At 40.0% G+C, this 6,693-nt stretch overlaps 1 non-coding gene across 1 annotated transcript; it reads left to right on the forward strand.

The window, feature by feature from the left end:
- The first annotated feature begins 6,049 nt into the window (after window positions 1-6,049).
- Window positions 6,050-6,156, forward strand: LOC141650020 (small nucleolar RNA R71). Its single transcript, XR_012546085.1, has one exon. It is a non-coding gene; the product is annotated as a small nucleolar RNA R71 (small nucleolar RNA).
- Window positions 6,157-6,693: the final 537 nt, after the last annotated feature.

Genomic DNA, 6,693 nt, shown 5'->3' on the forward strand with positions numbered 1-6,693 from the left:
CTTATGGCTATTGTAAAGTGTATGAAAGACGTAAGAATAAGATGATCTTTAGATGCACACAAGTCTCCTTTATATAGGACTTGGAAGTGAAACGTAAAGAACCGAAAGACAGCCAACAACATGGGCAAGAAATAAAGCAAAACATGGATGAGGTTTACACAACGACGTAGCATGAAAAACTTTAAATGAACCTTTAAGCTCTTGCATGATCTTTTGACTTATGGACTCTCACGGTGCACTCAAACTCTTTTATATGTGAAAGGACAATCTTGTGAATGAACACTCAACTATCCTCGACTTATAATAATGTGCCCGCAATCTAATATGGTAATCAATCAAAACTAGTAAGCCAAAACAATCAAATGCAAGCATTATAAAGAAGCCAAATGGGTAGGAAAAAGGCAATATGTAATGGGTAAGAAGGGGAATGAATTATGGATTGTGGAGCTAATGTCAAGCTAGCAACAACCAAATATAAGGATGCTCTATCCCAATTCTAACCCAATTTTGCAATTTCAAATCATAAGAAAACTCTCCAAAATATGTAAATAATGCATGAGAGTTTCTCACATCAACATCTTCTTCTCTTTTTTTCTTTTCAATTCATACTTTTTTTTTCCACCTCATTTTCATGCTTTTTTTTTTCATTCTCTCTCTTTTTTTTTTCTTTTCTCAACTTTTTTTTTTCTCAATCTTCCATCATTTCTTTTCATCATCTTTCTCTTTCATTTTTCATTTTTTTCTTTCTTGAGCATTAAGACCAAGCTCACATGATATTTAAATTTTGAAACAAATCCCAATTGAGCACCCAAACAAGACCAAACAAGCTACTAGCTCAACAAGGTAGGCAAGTTATAATGTAGCTAGGGAAAAATGTTTATGAAGGGGTCAAAAAGGCAATTATAATCATGTGAATGGATCCAAAATGCTATAACAAATGAATGCATGCTTACAAAGAGATGACATGAGAACCATACTTGTACGTTTTAATGAAACACACATTCATAAGGAGACACCTACACTCACCTAAGAGAGACCGGATATGGATGCATCGGTCTAAAAAGGTTCTACCTTACCATTTTGTAGCTTGCCAAAAGTCAAGATCAAGCCTATTCGGTTCATTTTCCATCTCCCACCTACTATGTCAAGACATCCCCATGTATGCAAAATCCATCAAATAAGAATAAATCATTAGCTAAAAGGTATTATTAGATAAGCAAAGAGGAAAGTAGGTGACAAGCAAGCAAAAAGCACAAAAAATTCTCTCAAAAATTTTCAAATTTTATACACTACATGCAAACTACACTATATGCAAATGCAATCTCCCCCCCAAGCTAAACATCAAATTGTCCTCAATGTGCCAACAAATCAAATTACCCAACTAAACCATAAAAATGGCTCAAAGCACAAAACAAGAAGGACTAGAGGTCATGTTTAATGGGTTGCAAGACCTAAACTAAAATGCAAAGGAAATAAAAACTTACTCGACTTGCTAGCCTCCCCCCAAGCTAGCATGAATTCGGGGGATTTCTTCATCATTCAACTAAGAAAAGGGCCAAAAGTTGAACCCCTTCCTCCCTTTCTTGTTTTTACCACTTCCACTTGCTTCACCTTGTTGGCCACTCCCACTAGATTCATCCTCTTGAAGAGGAGTGACATACTCACCAATATTTTGGCCACTACAAAGACTATCACCATAGCTACTATACCCACCATACCCTCCATAGCCACCATATCCACCATAGCCTTCTTGTAATGCCTCAACTCCATAATCCGAACCACAAAAATCCGGACCGGGAGCATATGTAGTAAAAGTACCTGCATCATTGTTAGGAGGGGGAGTGGGAATGGGAATGGGAGGAGGAAATCCACCCGGAGGATAAGTATAAAATGAAGGGTGTGGCCCCTCGGGTTGGATTACTCCTTGTCTAGCAAAATGATCATAAATTGGATGCAAAGCAAGTCGTTGGTCATCACGAATTGTATTAACACTTAAGTTCAATTCCCGCATCATTTCCATTCTAGAAGGTGAATGAACACTAGAGGTGAAATGGTGTGCTTGAGAGGGTTGACCTCTCTCACGCCGCTCAACGGTGGTGTGTGTCTCACCTCTTAGGTCCAAGTGGTAAGTAGGTCTAGTAAAAGGAGTACTTCCATGATAAGGCTTAGTGTGGACTAAAGCCTTAATTTCTTTCTTTTCTTCGGGTAGACTAATGGAGTCTTGCCTACCTATCTTCCAAACCATGTTAGGGTAAGCATCCCTAAACCAATTACAAGAAAGAAAATACTCATAATCTAGCCCAACCCCTTTTTCCCTAGACACAAGCAATGGTCTCAAGTTAGTGTTTTCTTGGTTGAACCTACACAATTGATGAACAATTTTTGTAACCAACCCTCCTAAGACAATACAACTATTCTTGGGGTTACATTGTTTGGTCAAGTGGACCGCAAAGTGGCAGGGGATATTGATTCCCCATTCATCATCACCATTAACATTCAAGAATGCACCCAAAATCTCTACCTCAATTTTCCTCACCGAGTGAGGCTCATTTCTCCCAAAAAGGTCCATCCCATAAACCTTTGCCAAACCCTTATGTCGGGGTAATGTATATATTGATTAGGGCAATGGTCCCAACTTTGAAAAGGGAAGTGAGAAATGGCATTCCATGTCAAAACGGGGTTATAAGAGTCGGGTGATTCGGTGGGTAAGTCTTTATGGGGCAATTGGAAGATGTTAGCGAAATCCGCTAGGTCCATCTTATGGTCTTCATTAAACAAATGGAAGGTCACAAAAAGCACAACATCGGGTTTCCTAGACCTATGAAACTCAAAAGAGCTTAAGAACTCAAGGGTGAGTTCGAGAAAGGTCTTATAATTCATTGTATAACAATGCTTTATACCAAGATTTTTAAATAAAGCTTTAACATTTTTCTCAATTCCAATGTTGTTTAAAGAAGCTTGGTTGATAAATTTGGTTGGTTTTATACCTTTGCTCTTCAGGATGACCCAATTGTTGTATTGCTTTTGTGAATTGAAGATCACTCCGGGAAAATCTGGGTCTTGCCACTCCGGGACCTCTTCCATTTGCACATCCTCCGCAGCATGGGAGGATTCCGCCTCACCTCTTCTCCTTTTAGAAGCACCTTGGGTAGGAGGTCTTCTTGGCGCCATTTTTCTGAAATTTTAGACAAAAATTCATCTTAAGGCAAACCAAAATTCATCCAAATAGATATAATAGAACGAATTAGTGAACTAATTCATACTACAAACATGAATAGAGCATTCTACAATCAATTTCTAGTACTAAGAAGCACAAAATCAAATTCCCCCAAATTGAGTTACGGTTTGCATAATTCGATTTAATTGACTGAAATGGATGAAATTAAAGAGAAAAGGGAAGAAAACTTACTTGTTGATGTTAATGGTTAATTGATTCTTGCAAAATGATGAAGAACAAGATGTTTTGTAGTGATTTTGAGTGAAGAATAATGAAGAAATGAGAGAGAAGAGAGGAGGAATGTACCGCCGGGTTTGTAGATGAAGAATGAATTCTATTTTTTCTCTTACCCGTATAAAGCAGCAGCCACGAAATCACAAACCCACGTCCCCGATCGGGGCTGGCAACCCCGATCGGGGTTGACCGATCCTCGCCTTTTTTACTTGCTTCCGTGTTTTATTTTAATTCCGTCCCGTTTTTCGAAAACTACGTTTCCAAACGGGATTTTTGCATGGGGAAGCGTGTCATATTCTCCTTTAGGCCTCCTTTCTTCATTTTCACCTATAAATCACAAAAAGAAACATCGTCAAGTCGAGCATTTTATTACTAAACTATGAAAAACAGTAAATTGCGGGAAATTAAAAAAACAAAAATAAATAAAAGCAATTAAAAAGCTTGGGTTGCCTCCCAAGAAGCGCTGGTTTAATGTCCCGCACGACGTAAAAGGCTATTTTGATCAAGTTTCGTCATTGCGCTTGCCACCACCCAAGCTCCATTTCATAGCCATCTTTGCATTCCGCAACCATTTGAAATTGTTCAAATAAAATTTCTTTTTCTTTTTGGCACTCTTAGCAATAGTGCCTTTAGCATCGTCACCTACAAAATAAGCAACATCAATATCGTCCTCCAACGGATCCATTAGTAAGGAGCCAAGTGTAGTAGAGGCATGAGAAGAGTCTGCAGTGCTAAATAAATAACAAGACTCTTGTAACATTGGGCTTCTAATGGTGTTGTTTTTGCTAAAGGAAACCCGGTCATTACCCACTTCTAACGTCAACCTTCCATTTTTCACATCAATTAGCGTACCCGCGGTGCGTAAAAATGGCCTATCCAATATAATTGGGGTTTGTGAGTCCTCGACCATATCAAGTATGAGGAAGTTAACAAGTATGAAAAACTTACCAACTTTGATGGGTACATCTTCTAAGACACCTAAGGGTCGCTTTAAAGAACGGTCCGCCATTTGCAATATTATACTTGTGCATTTTAATGCACCCATGTTCAGTTTTTCACAAAGGGAATAGGTCATTACACTTACACTAGCACCTAGGTCGCAAAGGGCCTTATCAACGGTATATGTGCCTATAGTGCAAGGAATAGAATAGCTACCGGGGTCCTTAAGTTTCGGGGGAGACTTGTTTTGTAAGAGTGCACTACACTCATCGGTGAAAGCAATGATCTTAACCTCATTGAAGGATCGCTTCTTTGAGATAATTTCCTTCATAAATTTTGTGTAGGAGGGGACTTGGGTAAGCAATTCTATAAATGGGACGGTGACTTGTAAATTCTTACAAACTTCCAAAAACTTAACGAACTTACTTTCCTCCTTGTGCTTTGCTAGACGATGAGGAAACGGTACTTGAACAATTTCCTTAGGAGGAGCATCCTCCACATCTCTCACTTTCTCTTTCTCAATGGGAACATCCACCTTCGTTGAGGTGGCATCACTCTCCTTAGCATTAGGAAAAGCTTCCTCCACAATTCCAACGCCACTTTCTTTGGGCATAGGGGACTCAACATCCTTGGCACCAAGCTTGCTCTTTCTCTTTAGCATCAATAACCTATGAGGAAATGGCACACGATCTTTAATAAGAGGTTTTTCACTCACCTTCTTTTTGTCATCTCCCCCAAGCTTGGGCTTTTTAACAACCACCTCGTCATCCAAGGTCATGGAGGGTCCATCATAGCTTGTACCACTTCTCAAGGAGATATAATTAACGGTCTCATGTGGTTGCGTACCTTGGGGTGGTAGTTAAACGGTCTTCCTTTGAGAGCTAGAAGTGGCTAGTTGATCCACTTGTTGCTCCAACATCTTGACCGCGGCACTATGAGCTTGATCATTCTTTTGAATTTGAGCCAATAATTCCCTTTGAATTTGGACTATCAAGCCCTCAAGTTTACCTCCTCCTTGGTTGTTTTGTTGGGCATTTTGTGGTGGGGGTTGATTTTGTTGGTAGTTTTTGTTGAGGTGGCCTTTGTTGATTTTGATAACCCGGTGGAGGATTATACTTTTATTGTTGAGGAACATAGGCATTTTTTTGTGGTGGGGGTTGAGGGTTAAGCACATTGTTGCTAGTGTAAGACAAGTTCGGGTGGAATTTTGAATTCGGGTTATAAGTGTTGGAAAATGTACCTGGTGGATATGAACTTTGTCTAAAAGCTTGAAACACATTTACCTCTTCAATAGGAGCTTGACAATGAGCGGTGTAATGACCCGCACCTCTGCAACCTTCACAAACAATGATTTGACTTGTTGAAGACATGACATTGAGTTGTTGTAGGGAATCTCTAGCATCTCTTTTCGCCAATTGTTGTTGAAGTAAGGCAATTTGAGCTAGCAAGACGGAGTTGTCGGAGGATTCTTATTTACCTTTGAGTGGCACACTTCGGGAATTGACATATTGTGCATCATGGACCGCCATAGATTCGATCCTGGCATGAGCAATATCGGTGTCAATTTGATCAAACCGCCCATTGTTGGCGGAATCAAGAATCCTTCGGGACTCGGCACAACTTCCATTGTAGAATGTTATAGCTAGAAACCAATCATCTAGCCCATGATGTGGTCATTGTCTTTGTAGCTCTTTATACCTCTCCCAAGCTTCATATAAGCTCTCAAGAGCTTGTTGGCGGAATCCGGTGATTTGGCTCCTCAAAGTTTGAGTTTTCTCCGGTGGAAAAAACTTTTGATAGAAAGCAAAAGCCAATTTCTACCAATTGGTGATTCCCATGGCGATGCGGTCAAGGCTATTGATCCAAAGTTTGGCCTTGTCCTTCAAAGAGAAAGGGAAAAGTATTTCCCTTATTTGGGCTTGAGTGACGCCCGTTTGATGGATCATGGAGCAATAGTCACAGAAATTTTGCATATGCAAATTGGGATCCTCCAAGGGACTTCCCCCAAATTGCTTTCTATTCACAAGGCTAATAAAAGCCGGTTTGATCTCGAAGTCCGGCGCGGTAATTTGAGTAGTTGTGATACCGGTCGAAAGCATGGCCGCGGTGGGCTTTGAGTGATCGGAAGTTTCACCATCTTTTTAGTAGTAGATGGTGGTGGTGGTGGTGGAGATGATGAACTTGAAACCTCCTCCTCTTCAAGAATTTTTAGATCGTCTAGGTAAGACTTTCTAACACTTTCAAGTTGTTCGGGAGAAGAGGCTTCTTTCACTTCCTTCCAAAAACGTCGTCTTCTCCTAAAG

The sequence above is a fragment of the Silene latifolia genome, chromosome 3, assembly GCF_048544455.1.
Source record: "Silene latifolia isolate original U9 population chromosome 3, ASM4854445v1, whole genome shotgun sequence".
Taxonomy (NCBI): domain Eukaryota; kingdom Viridiplantae; phylum Streptophyta; class Magnoliopsida; order Caryophyllales; family Caryophyllaceae; genus Silene; species Silene latifolia.